Here is a 12,511-nt window from a genome sequence, read left to right as displayed (position 1 = left end):
ATCTACCCCATTGCCACAATTTCATTGTACATCAGTTGAATGCCGTAAGAAAAAAAAAAGTGCCAAAATAGCCGTTTTTGTCACCTTGTCTCATAAGTGTCATATCAAGCGATCAAAAAATACTATGTACCCCGCAATGGTACTAATAAAACCGTCAACTCATCCCGCAAAAAAATGAGCCCCCACACAAGACCATAGGCCAGAAAATGTCAACATAAAAAAATGCTTTATTTTTTTCAAAGATGCTTTTATCATGTAAAACTGAAACAAATAAAAAAAAAAATTGACATATTAGGGCGTATTGACCTGCTGTATGAAAATATCACATGATCTACCCCGACAGGTGAATGCCGCAAATGGCTTTCTTCTTGCCACTCTTCCATAATGGCCAGATTTGTGGAGTACACGGCTAATAGTTGTCCTGATGACATATTCTCCCACCTGAGCTATGGATCTCTGTAGCTCCTCTGTAGGAGTGACCATGGGGCTCTTGGCTGCTTCTTTAATTAGTGCTCTTTTTTGCCTGGGCTGTCAGTTTAGGTGAATAGCCATGTCTTGGTAGGTTTGTAGTTGTGCCATAGTTGTGCCATGTTCAGAGCTTGGGATAACCTAACCCTTCTTTACACTTCTACACAACTTTATCCCTGACCTGCCTGGCCTGTTTCTTGGTTTTCATGATGCTGTTTGATCACTAATGTTCACTAACAAACCTCTGCGGCCTTCACAGAACAGCTGTAGTTATACTGAAAATAAATTACACACTGGTGGACTCTATTTACTAATAAGGTGACTTCTGAAGGCAATTGGTCACACTGGATTTTATTTAGGGGTATCAGAGTACCGGGGACTGAATAGAAATGCATGCCACAGTTTTCAGATTTTTACTTCATTTTAATTTATAAAAAAAAAATCTAAAACTATGTATCATTTTCTTTTCACTCCACACATACTGGCTACTTTGTGTTGGTCTATCACATAAAATCCCAATAAAATACTTTTAAGTATGTGGGTGTAACATGAAAAAATGTGGCAAAGTTCAAGGGGTATGAATACTTTTTCAAGGCTCTGTATATCCACGCAGTTTCATTAAACACTTTATTTAAGAAGTGATTTGATATGGTGTAATTAATATTAATGGGTGCTAATAATATTGACCACAACTATATATAGGAGGCTGTGACTTGTAAGGCTACTTTCACACTTGCGTTCAGAACGGATCCGTTTGCATTACCATGAATTTCATGGTAATGCAAACGGATCCGTTTTGACTTTACATTGAAAGTCAATGGGGACGGATCCATTTGAAAATTGAGCCATATAGTGTCAAATACAAACGGATCCGTCCCCATTGACTTCCATTGTAAGTCTGGACGGATCCGTTTGCCTCCGCACGGCCAGGCGGACACCCGAACGCTGCAAGCAGCATTCAGGTGTCCGCCTGCTGAGCGCAGCGGAGGCTGAACGCTGCCAGACTGATGCATTCTGAACGGATCCGCATCCACTCAGAATGCATTAGGGCTGGACGGATCCGTTCTGGGCCGCTTGTGAGAGCCTTTAAACGGAACTCACAAGCGGAGCCCCGAACGCAAATGTGCGAAGTAGCCTAACAATGCTTTTGTAATGTTCAGTTACAGCAGAGCAATTTTCACAATCTTTTTAAGGCCTAGCTGCAGAGAAGGTTCCAGTTGCAGCATCATTTGCTATTTCATATATGCATTGCTATAGTAAGGCTACTTTTACACTAGTGTTTTAAATTCCGCTATTGAGATCCGTCATAGGATCTCATTAGTGGAAAAAAAAGCTTCAGATTTGTCCCCATTCATTGTGAATGGGGACAAAACTGAACTGAACAAAACGGAATGCACCAAAATGTATTCCGTTCTGTTTGGTTGCGTCCCCATCGCGGACAGAATAACGATGCAAGCAGCGTTTTTCTGTCCACGATGTGGTGCGGAGCAAGACGGATCCGTCCTGACACACAATGTAAGTCAATGGGGACTGATCAATTTCTTCCGACACAATAGAAAACTGATCCGTCCCCCATTGACTTTTAATGGAGTTCATGACGGATCCGTCATGGCTATAGAAGACATAATACAACCGGATCCGTTCATGACGGATGCATGCGGTTGTATTATGGCAACGGAAGCGTTTTGCAGTTCCATGACGGATGCGCAAAAAACGCTAGTGTGAAAGTAGCCTACCAAATAGACTTATTTTTATATTTTTCTGCGTCTTTTTAGGCCAGTTCCATACAAGAGTATCACAGATGTGTGTCCCAAAGTTTTGGTCAACAAACCTGTGGCCAGGCAGGAACATATGTCCATAATACAGACACAGAGCCTGATCAGGGGTGGTAGAGGCCCCTGGGCAAAAAATCTCTTGGGGGTCTAGCTGACTGTATCCAGTGTATGCACAGTTACAGACAACTGCTACTGTTAAGCACCCATACAGCTTATCATACTGGCCCCTGATAAATGCTGAGCTGATTGCTAAACCAGAAAAGAGAGGACTTCTCTTTCCCTTTGTTTTATGACTAGAGATGAGCGAATTTCATATTTTGAAATTCGTTCACACTTCGTTTGTTGGTAAAAGGTGAATTTAGTTATGGATTCCGTTACCACGGACCATAACGCAGTTCTATGATGGAATGCCTTTAGAGACATTTCGTTATTCATTCCGTCATAATAGAAGTCTATGGCCTGCATAACGGATCCGTCCCGTTTCCGTTATGCAGGGGAGTCCTCTCCTGCATAACGGAAATGGGACGGATCTGTCTTGCAGCCCATAGACTTCTATTATGACGGAATGAATAATAGAATGCCTCTAAAGGCATTCCATCATAGAATTGCATTATGGTCCTTGGTAACGGAATCCATAACTAAATTCACCTTTTACCACCAAACAAAGTGTGAACGAATTTCATAAGCGGAAATTCGCTCATCTCTATTTATAACCACGCAGGCAGAGTGCACACCTTCCCTTTCTCTTCTTTTAACCAGCTGGACGGCCGTGCTGCAAACTGACTTGGCCTCCCAATGTGTGCACCCTTACTGGAGTAGATTTCATTTTCTGGTGAATGGAACACTCTCCTAATAATTCTGACCCATTATGCTCCAGCGGGGTTTCTTATTAAGACTGGTATAAGAAAAGCCAGTCTTAACATTAGTGAACTCTATATAGGCAAGCACAGGCAACACAAAAATCATGTCAAATTTCTCTGTTTGGCTCAACATATAGCTGAATTGATATAAGATGACCAGCTTTGAGAACATGATTTTCCAAGACAACATAATTTTCTGTTAGGGTACTTTCACACTAGCGTTTTTCTTTTTTTGGTATTGAGTTCCGTCACAGGGGCTTAATACCGGAAAAAAACTGATCAGTTTTATCCTAATGCATTCTGAATGGAGAGCATTCCGTTCAGGATGCATCAGAAAGCATCAGTTCAGTCCCTCTTACGTTTTTTGGCCGGAGAAAATACCGCAGCATGCTGCATTTTTCTCTCCGGCCAAAAATCCTGAACACTTAATTTCCATTGAAATGTATTAGTGCCGGATCCAGCATAAAAATTGCCGCATTGATGGATCTGTTATTCTGGTCCGCGCATGTGCAGACTTTTAAATCTATGGGGGGAAAAAAATACCGAATCCGTTTTTCCAGATGACACCGGGGAGACGGCTCCAGTATTTCAATGCATTTGTCAGACGGATTCACATCCGGATCTGTCTGACAAATGCCATCCGTTTGCGCCCGGATTGCCGGATCTGGAAGGCAGTTCCAGCAACGGAACTGCCTGCCTGAATCCTCTGACGCAAGTGTGAAAGTACCCTTACTCTTTTGGTAGTGGTTTATGCTATATGGGGCTCATTTATTAACTGATATATGCCACTTTTGTGCCATATATGTAGTACCCCAGAGTGGGTACTACCATCTGTATGCCCAGCTACTGTGTCTACTGGTTAGCAATGCATGCCATCTTTGTATTCTTTTCCAGGTCTTCTCATACAGTGCCTTAATAATGTATTTATGCAATGTTATGTGACAAGTAATGTGCCTGCAGGTGGCATATGTTCTGGCAGAGTACTTTTAGATTTACCATTCCATTCTTATCCCCTCTTGGGGCAGAAGTGGGCTAGTCCCGATCCCCACCAATGGAGGGGTTGCTGAGGGAGGAGTGAGTTGAAGTTTAGAGTCCAAAGGGACATGGCACAGTGAGGTAAGCATTCCCCTCTCCTGCTGCAGGAGCCCCTGGGAGCAGCTTGCAGAGCACCATCTCCTTGCATTATCCTGTACTAAGAGACTTAATTAATGAGTAGAGGGAAACAGGCAAAAGACACCCTCATCAGCAAACTATATTGAACCCAAAGCCAGTTAGGAATGAGAGTAGCATTTAGAAGGCCTGCCACCATATTGCATCCTGCTGGAACCAAGTAAAGGAGAATTGAGCTAAACCCTTTGAATCCAATTGTATGGTCAAGTTCAAGTTATTCAAGTAAACACGATTAAAATGTTCCCAAGTCTGGACTTCACTATATTTTCCAACTTAATATCTGCAACAGAGACTGACCCCCAGGAAGCAGCAGCCTGAAGGTAGGAGCATCGTGACAAAACATTAGGCCACAGTATACCACTTGCTTCCTACACTCCGGGACTACTCCACCTAAGGTGGTAGCTTGCTGCATATATCAGTTGCAGATTTTGTTGCGTGTCATTTTGTGTCAAAATCTGCAACTTTTCCCAGCTCATGCCACTTTTCCGATAGGTCAAGAAAAGGGGGCGAGGGTGGGCCGGCATTTTCTACGCTAGTTTTTGGCATAAAAATTGGCTTAAATCCACGCCAGTAAAGAAACTGGTGTTGATTTAAGTCTGTCGCACAGCCTGCTGGTGAAAGCGCCAGTCAACAGCGGCCTGCACCTCTACATACTTTGGCGCTTCCTCAAGCAGTACAGAGACACATAAGACTGGCGCGTAAATCGCCAGTCTTAATAAATGAGCCCCTATGTGTCTATATTTGGCTACCTAGGGGTTGTGATGCAGTGTAGCCTACTGAGGGCTTCCATTTATATTGTGAGATATTGGAGTCCTTAACAAAATTTGTGAAATGGTAAGGGTAGCTGGAAAAGTAGCTGACATATTACTGCCATGGTAGTAAGGAAAACACGTATTAGTTAGATGGTACTCAGCACCATATTAAGCAGCAACACAATTCATTTCAATAGTGCAAAGAAAAAGGAAGAATCTGCGGCATCCACTATTTTTATAATAATAAAAATAATAATAATAATAATTAACTCCTTGACGTCATGTGTTCATGTGTAGTAACCCAGACCTGGGGGTACTACAATTTGTATATTGTTTTGCATTATGTATTTTGTTGTAAGCTTCTTACCATTTGTACCAACAAGGAATAGTTAGCAAAGGTTGGCAAAGAACAGGTTTTATCACCCGGTTCCTTCCCTCTTCGTAGGAGTGTGCTGGTCCTGTTCCCTGCCAGGAGTGGGAGTTCCTGTCCAGAGATGGGGGGAGGAAGCTTACTGCAGGGCTCCTGCTCCTGTTCCGAATTCTCCAGAGAGAACTATTCCAATCCTCCTAAAGTAAACCCTTGAGACTCCAGACAGCAGTGTAACTGCTACCATCAGCATAGAAGATCCACACCTCGTAGAGTAGTAAACTTTAATGATGATGAGTGGCCACTAGAAGTGTTCCTTGGCAGTAATGTAAATACGGCCTTTTTTTCTGAAAAGGCAGTTTTTACATTAAAAAGCTTGCAGAGACATGCTATAGACACCAGAACTACTATATTTAGCTGTTGTGTTTCTGGTGACTATAGTGTCCCTTAATATAGAGAAAGAAAAATAATCAGGATAAAAGTATCAAATAAAATGGCTGTATCATTATTCTAAAAATTAAAAAAGCACAACTTCTGACACACATACTGTATATAGTATTTTGCAGATTATTATTATTTTTTACAATGTGCAGTACTACTAACCCCTCCATCCACCCCTACATACAGGGTAGTAAAGTGCCACATACAGTACAGACCAAAAGTTTGGACACACCTTCTCATTCAAAGAGTTTTCTTTATTTTCATGACTATGAAAATTGTAGATTCACACTGAAGGCATCAAAACTATGAATTAACACATGTGGAATTATATACATAACTGAAAATATGTCATATTCTAGGTTCTTCAAAGTAGCCACCTTTTGCTTTGATTACTGCTTCGCACACTCTTGGCATTCTCTTGATGAGCTTCAAGAGGTAGCAAGCAAAGGAAAAGACCGGCACTCACTTTATCTTCAAAAGTTTTTCTCTTTATTCGCCACACATCAAATGTTCAGTGACGCGCGTTTCGGCTCTGCTGCGAGCCTTTCTCAAACCAATGGCATATAACAAAGTCAGACAATATACGTGATTTAAATAGACCGCCACAGCGGAAATGACATAATGTAGTCATGGTGATTTAAACAAACAAATGGACTGAAAAGAAAAGAAGCGAGAGGGGGAGGGGGAGGGAACACGGGGAAAAAAGGGAAAAAACAAAGTAACAATTTAAATTATTAGATACACGTGAGAAGCAGCCCAATCGCAACAGCATCAATGAAAATGATAGCAATTATAGATTCTTATGAAATTCTCTAGATAATCGTAGTAGCTTGCAGTTCAGATGATGCGGTTGGAGTTCCTCACGTTTTCTGTAAAAAATACAAGAAAACAAAGTATAAGCTTAACATACACTTAAAAAGAAAAAACATCTACAGGAAGCTATGGAGATCATACTCCCGGTTTAACCCCATGGGTTCCAGTGTCTGAAGTGTATGAATCCAATAGGATTCACGCTTCTTTAACATTTTCAATCGATTACCCCCTCTTCGAGGTTGTTGTACCTGCTCAATAATTTGAAAGCGCAATTGCGCAATATTGTGCTTACAGCGATCAAAATGGTAAGGGACCGGTAAGAGTAAATAGTTTTTTCTGATGGTGGACTTGTGCTTAGAGAAGCGGTCCTTCATACGCATGGATGTTTCACCTATATATAACAATCCACAAGGGCACTTGAGTAGATATATGATAAAACTGCTATTACATGTGAAAAGGCCTCGAACTGGAAAGCGCTTGCCTGTATGGGGATGCATAAAATATTCCCCTTTGATTACACTTGAACAGTGTATACACCCTAGACAAGGGAATGTGCCCTTTCTAGGAGTAGATAAAGTCTTCTGGCGCTTCTCAGTTTGAGCACTGCCCACATCTGCCCTCACTACCATATCGCAAATGTTTTTATTACGTTTGTAACACAATAATGGAGGACTTTTAAATTCCTCAATAGAGGGATAAGCTCTGGACAAAATGTTTCAATGCTTAGAAAAAATAGAACGACACCTGTTAACCCATGGATGAAACTTGGTGACAAATGGTATACGTGACCCCCTAGACTCCTGTTTAGGGGTCAAGGAGGTAACCCTACCTCTCTCACTATCCAGCAGTGCTGTGGGATACCCTCTATTCTCAAATCTCTTAGACATTTCATCAAGACGTTTTTCTTTCACTTCAGTATTGGAAACAATCCTACGTACCCTTTGAAACTGGGAATGGGGTAATGCTTTTTTTACTGTGGGAGGATGATAGCTTGAGAAATGGAGAAGGGAATTTTTGTCGGTATTTTTAATATACAGATCAGTCACAATTGACCCACTTGCACCCTTAATGACCAGGGTGTCCAAGAAATTAATCTCATGATCACTATAGTGCAGAGTAAACTGCAACTCGGGCCAAATCGAATTTAAAAAATCTGAAAAGGCACGAAGGGATCGAATGCCGCCCCGCCATATACAAAACACGTCATCGACGAATCTTCGCCAAAAAATACAATGGATTTTAAATAGATCATTGCTGTAAATATATTTGTCTTCAAACCATGACATGTATGAATTTGCATATGGCGGTGCGGCATTTGAGCCCATCGCGGTCCCACAGCACTGCTGGTAGTAGGTGTCCTGAAATAAAAAATCATTTTCAGTTAGAATAATTGCGAGTCCATTTGAGACCTACGTTCTTTTGTGACAACATTGATTATTGCACTAACTTCTCAAATATATTAAACAAGTGCTCCATGGACTTGATGGTATTAACCATCGAATACCTGACGGAAGCTATCATGACTAGCAGGCAGAAAATTGCCACCATTGAGACGCAACTGAAGGACGCTTTACCAGCGGAGGAATTGATTACTTTAAAATCTAAAGTGGAAAAAATTGGCGCTGACCTTAAACGGGACATTGAAAGCACTAAACGCCAGAAATTTATCAGAGATTCTGAGGACTATCAGAATAAACGTGTATATAAATGGCAAGACCTGTCTGGCACGGCTATACCTTTATTCACCAGGCAGCAACGTCGGGGAGCCTCGATGTCATCTGGATCTGGAAGTGATTCCACCATTGGACCTCCGCGTGCGCCTTTTTTAGGCAGAAGGAGACAAAGACCTCAACAAAGAAAAACACCAGACGAGCAGGACGCCATTATCGGGGGCATCGACGCACCACGGATAACACGCTCTCAGGTAGAGATGACACTTTAATCTTCAATATTTCCTCTAAAATGAGAATGAAGTATTGAGGCACTCAGGTTCTTTTTGCAATTTAAATGAAATTTATTTCATGAATTAATCTCTGCATCATCATTCGCCCGTGGTATATATAGGAGCATTAAACAACAGAATATTTCTGACCAAACGTTTTGGTCACGGTGGACCTTCGTCAGTGGTCATATTATCTGGAATAATATTGGATACATGTTCAGGGTTATTCGGATGGCAGAGATAACGTTACATCATCATAGTGAAACAAAAATCAATGTCGATATATACAAGTCAAATTGAACACGGTTGTAGCAGCAAGAGAAATGGTGTCCAATAACGTAATAAATATTCAAATACATAGACGCAAATACGATGGGTCCGTGGCGTATGGTTTATAAAGGTAAAAAATAGTAAAGTACCAGTGTAATAATAGTGGAAGTGACAGGGTTCAAATTGGTACATGGTATATTGTATACTGTGGTATCACACGTGTATCACCGAGTATTACTGGTATATGCTGAATCGAGGACATATTCTATAGTCGGATATGGGGGGGTCATTGTACGACTATGCCATTGGTATAATAATTTTGTTTGAAAAATGCATAAATCCTCTATGTAGCATATCACAGAGTACTCAGGCCGTGCGGTATTTACATTTGGTATATATCAGGTATCACCTATAACATTACTGTAGTATCACACAGTGTATCACCGAGTATTACTGGTATATGCTGAATCGAGGACATATTCTATAGTCGGATATGGGGGAGTCATTGTACGACTATGCCATTGGTATAATAATTTTGTTTGAAAAATGCATAAATCCTCTATGTAGCATATCACAGAGTACTCAGGTATTTACATTTGGTATATATCAGGTATCACCTATAACATTACTGTGGTATCACACGTGTATCACCGAGTATTACTGGTATATGCTGAATCGAGGACATATTCTATAGTCGGATATGGGAGAGTCATTGTACGACTATGCCATTGGTATAATAATTTTGTTTGAAAAATGCATAAATCCTCTATGTAGCATATCACAGAGTACTCAGGCCGTGCGGTATTTACATTTGGTATATATCAGGTATCACCTATAACATTACTGTGGTATCACACGTGTATCACCGAGTATTACTGGTATATGCTGAATCGAGGACATATTCTATAGTCGGATATGGGGGAGTCACTGTACGACTACGCCATTGGTATAATAATTTTGTTTGAAAAATGTGTAAATCCTCTATGTAGCATATCACAGAGTACTCAGGCCGTGCGGTATTTACATTTGGTATATATCAGGTATCACCTATAACATTCACATATGCATGGGGGCACAAGCGGCATATTATACATCGTTCGTATGTACCACAGTATTCAAGTGCACAGAATCATAAGTACAAGTATCTCAATTTATAACACTGCACAAAGTTGGTTCAGTGACATGGAAGCATAGAGGGATGAGAGGCTGCAGGAGATTTCCAATGGTGAGCAAGCTGACATAGTGAGAGGGTTTCTGTGGAAAAAAGATTCAAGGTTAGAGCATATTTTCTACCTGAGTGATGTATGGCTGTGTTCTGGGGCGCTGGATGCAGGTCTGACCCACTTTCTGCCTCGGTTTAAGTAATCCGAGAGGATCAGAGTTCCGGTCATCTGACCGGAAGTGACGTAGTGTGTGGAACGCAAGTTTGCGTTCCAAATACCGGAAGTGCTGCTGATAATGTGGCTGATTAAAAGGAGAGTAGAATGGAGCGCATTTTTGCGCATTTATGCGTTCCATATGGCGGAAGTATTAGTGTGGAGCATGGCTAGTGGGTAGATGGAGCGCAAGTATGCGTTCCAAGTAGCAACATGTGGTATAGTTGTCACCTGGGTACAGAGTATGTATATCTCTGTGACAAATATGGATCCAATACAGAAGTATAAGGAGAGTTTATATTTATTGGGAAATTCAATGATAAAAGGGAATGGGAAGATGGGTATATGGAGGACTATGTATATAGGTAATATTATGATAAGGATAAACCTGTCAGGGCAGTATGGAGAAGTTGTTAGGTAGATAGTTAGTGCTGTTTTTATATGTACATATGTATATATGTAAATATTATGCATGTAATGGCGATATCGTGTCATTGCAGATATCTGATGTTGTAATGATGTTGTGAGTTAGTGGTGTGTCTCCGCCTGGTTGTAGGGATTATATGGGATCTCATGGATGTATATAGGGAAGAGCAATAGCCTATTTAAGTATATATGGAAATAGATGAGGCTGTTAAATCATATAAGTACATCATGGGATATATCCAATAATTTGGACATACTCATTCGGTCAGGCGGATGGAGGGGGAGGGAGTAGAAGGGGAAGGGGGGGTGGAAAGGGGAAGGGGGGGTGGAAAGGGGAGGGGGGGAAAGGGAAGGGGGGGAGGGGGGCGGATGGGGGTAAAGAGGGGGGGTTTGGGAGGGAGGGGGAGACTAATACCTCACCCTCGTCAGCTTGTAGACAATTCAGTGAGTCTGCAGAGGAGAGAAGAAATACATATCAATATACATCAAAATATCACAGGTTTATGAAGAAGTCACATTCTCGGTTCAATCCGTGTGGTGCCAGTGTCCCCAATTTGTGGATCCAGAAAGCCTCTCTCTGTTTAAGGAGAAGTGTCCTGTTGCCACCTCTCCTTGGTTGGTCAGTTTGTTCCAGGATTTGAAAGCGGAGCTGGGAAATTTGATGTTTTTTCTCAGCAAAATGTTTGGGTATTGGTAAGAAAGTATGTCCTAGTCTGATTGTGGACTTGTGCTTGCTTATCCGGTCCCTGATGTGCTGTGTTGTCTCGCCGACGTACCCGAGGCCACATGGGCACTTTAAGAGATAGACGACAAAGCTCGAGTCGCAAGTGTAGAAACCTTTTATCGCAATGGTTTTTCCGGTACGTGGGTGTGTGGCATATTCTCCCTTGATTACACTAGAGCAATGTGCGCAGTGTAAGCATGGGTATGTTCCTTGTCTCCTACTACGTAAAAAGGTTTGTTTCGGAAGTCTGGTGAAGCTGCCTATATCGGCTTTGATTAGTTTGTCCCTTATATTCGGTGGTCTTTTGTAGCAGGTTAATGGTTGTTGTTCGAATTCTTTGATTTCCGGATGCGCTTTTGTGAGTAGTGACCAGTTTATTTTGAGAGCTTGTTGTATTTTGGGCATAAGGGGGTGATAAGTAGTTACGCACGCTATTCTATTGGAGTTATCCTGTTTGGTTTGGGGTGGTGTAGATGGATTCTTTAGATCATGAAGGGCTTTTTTTAGAATAGCCTTTGGGTAGCCTCTTTGTGTGAATCTGTCAGTCATGCTATCAAATCTTGTGTTTTTCATGGTGATATCGGTAACAATACGGTCAACGCGTGTGTATTGGGAACGTGGTAACGATTTTTTTGTGGCTCTAGGGTGGCAGCTATTGAAAAGGAGGAGACTGTTCCGGTCCGTGGGTTTATGGTATAGATCTATGTCTATAGATCCTGCTTGGTCAATCCTGACCAGGGTATCTAGAAAACTAATTTCCTTTTTGCTGATGTGTGAGGTAAACCCCAATTCGCTATAAGTATTGTTGAGATCTGTGATGAAATCGTCTATGGTGGATATCGGACCCTTCCAGATGCAAAAAATGTCATCAATAAAGCGAAGCCATATATGGGCATGTTGTTGAAACAGGGGGTGGGTATAGACATAATCTTCCTCAAATTTTATCATGAACGCGTTAGCATAAGGCGGGGCCACGTCTTATGCTAACGCGTTCATGATAAAATTTGAGGAAGATTATGTCTATACCCACCCCCTGTTTCAACAACATGCCCATATATGGCTTCGCTTTATTGATGACATTTTTTGCATCTGGAAGGGTCCGATATCCACCATAGACGATTTCATCA

At 41.5% G+C, this 12,511-nt stretch overlaps 1 long non-coding RNA gene across 1 annotated transcript; it reads right to left on the bottom strand.

Moving 5' to 3' along the window:
• Positions 1 to 6,359: 6,359 nt before the first annotated feature.
• LOC122932876 lies at positions 6,360 to 10,754 on the bottom strand. The gene is made up of 3 exons (XR_006388351.1): positions 10,152 to 10,754; positions 8,383 to 8,603; positions 6,360 to 6,702 (listed from the first exon to the last, which is right to left on the bottom strand). It is a non-coding gene; the product is annotated as an uncharacterized LOC122932876 (long non-coding RNA).
• Between the last annotated feature and the right edge of the window lie 1,757 nt (positions 10,755 to 12,511).

This window comes from Bufo gargarizans, chromosome 3, assembly GCF_014858855.1.
Source record: "Bufo gargarizans isolate SCDJY-AF-19 chromosome 3, ASM1485885v1, whole genome shotgun sequence".
Classification (NCBI taxonomy): Eukaryota; Metazoa; Chordata; class Amphibia; order Anura; family Bufonidae; genus Bufo; species Bufo gargarizans.
The sequence above is the reverse complement of the archived record's forward strand: the minus strand, read 5'-3'. Positions and strand labels throughout refer to the sequence as shown.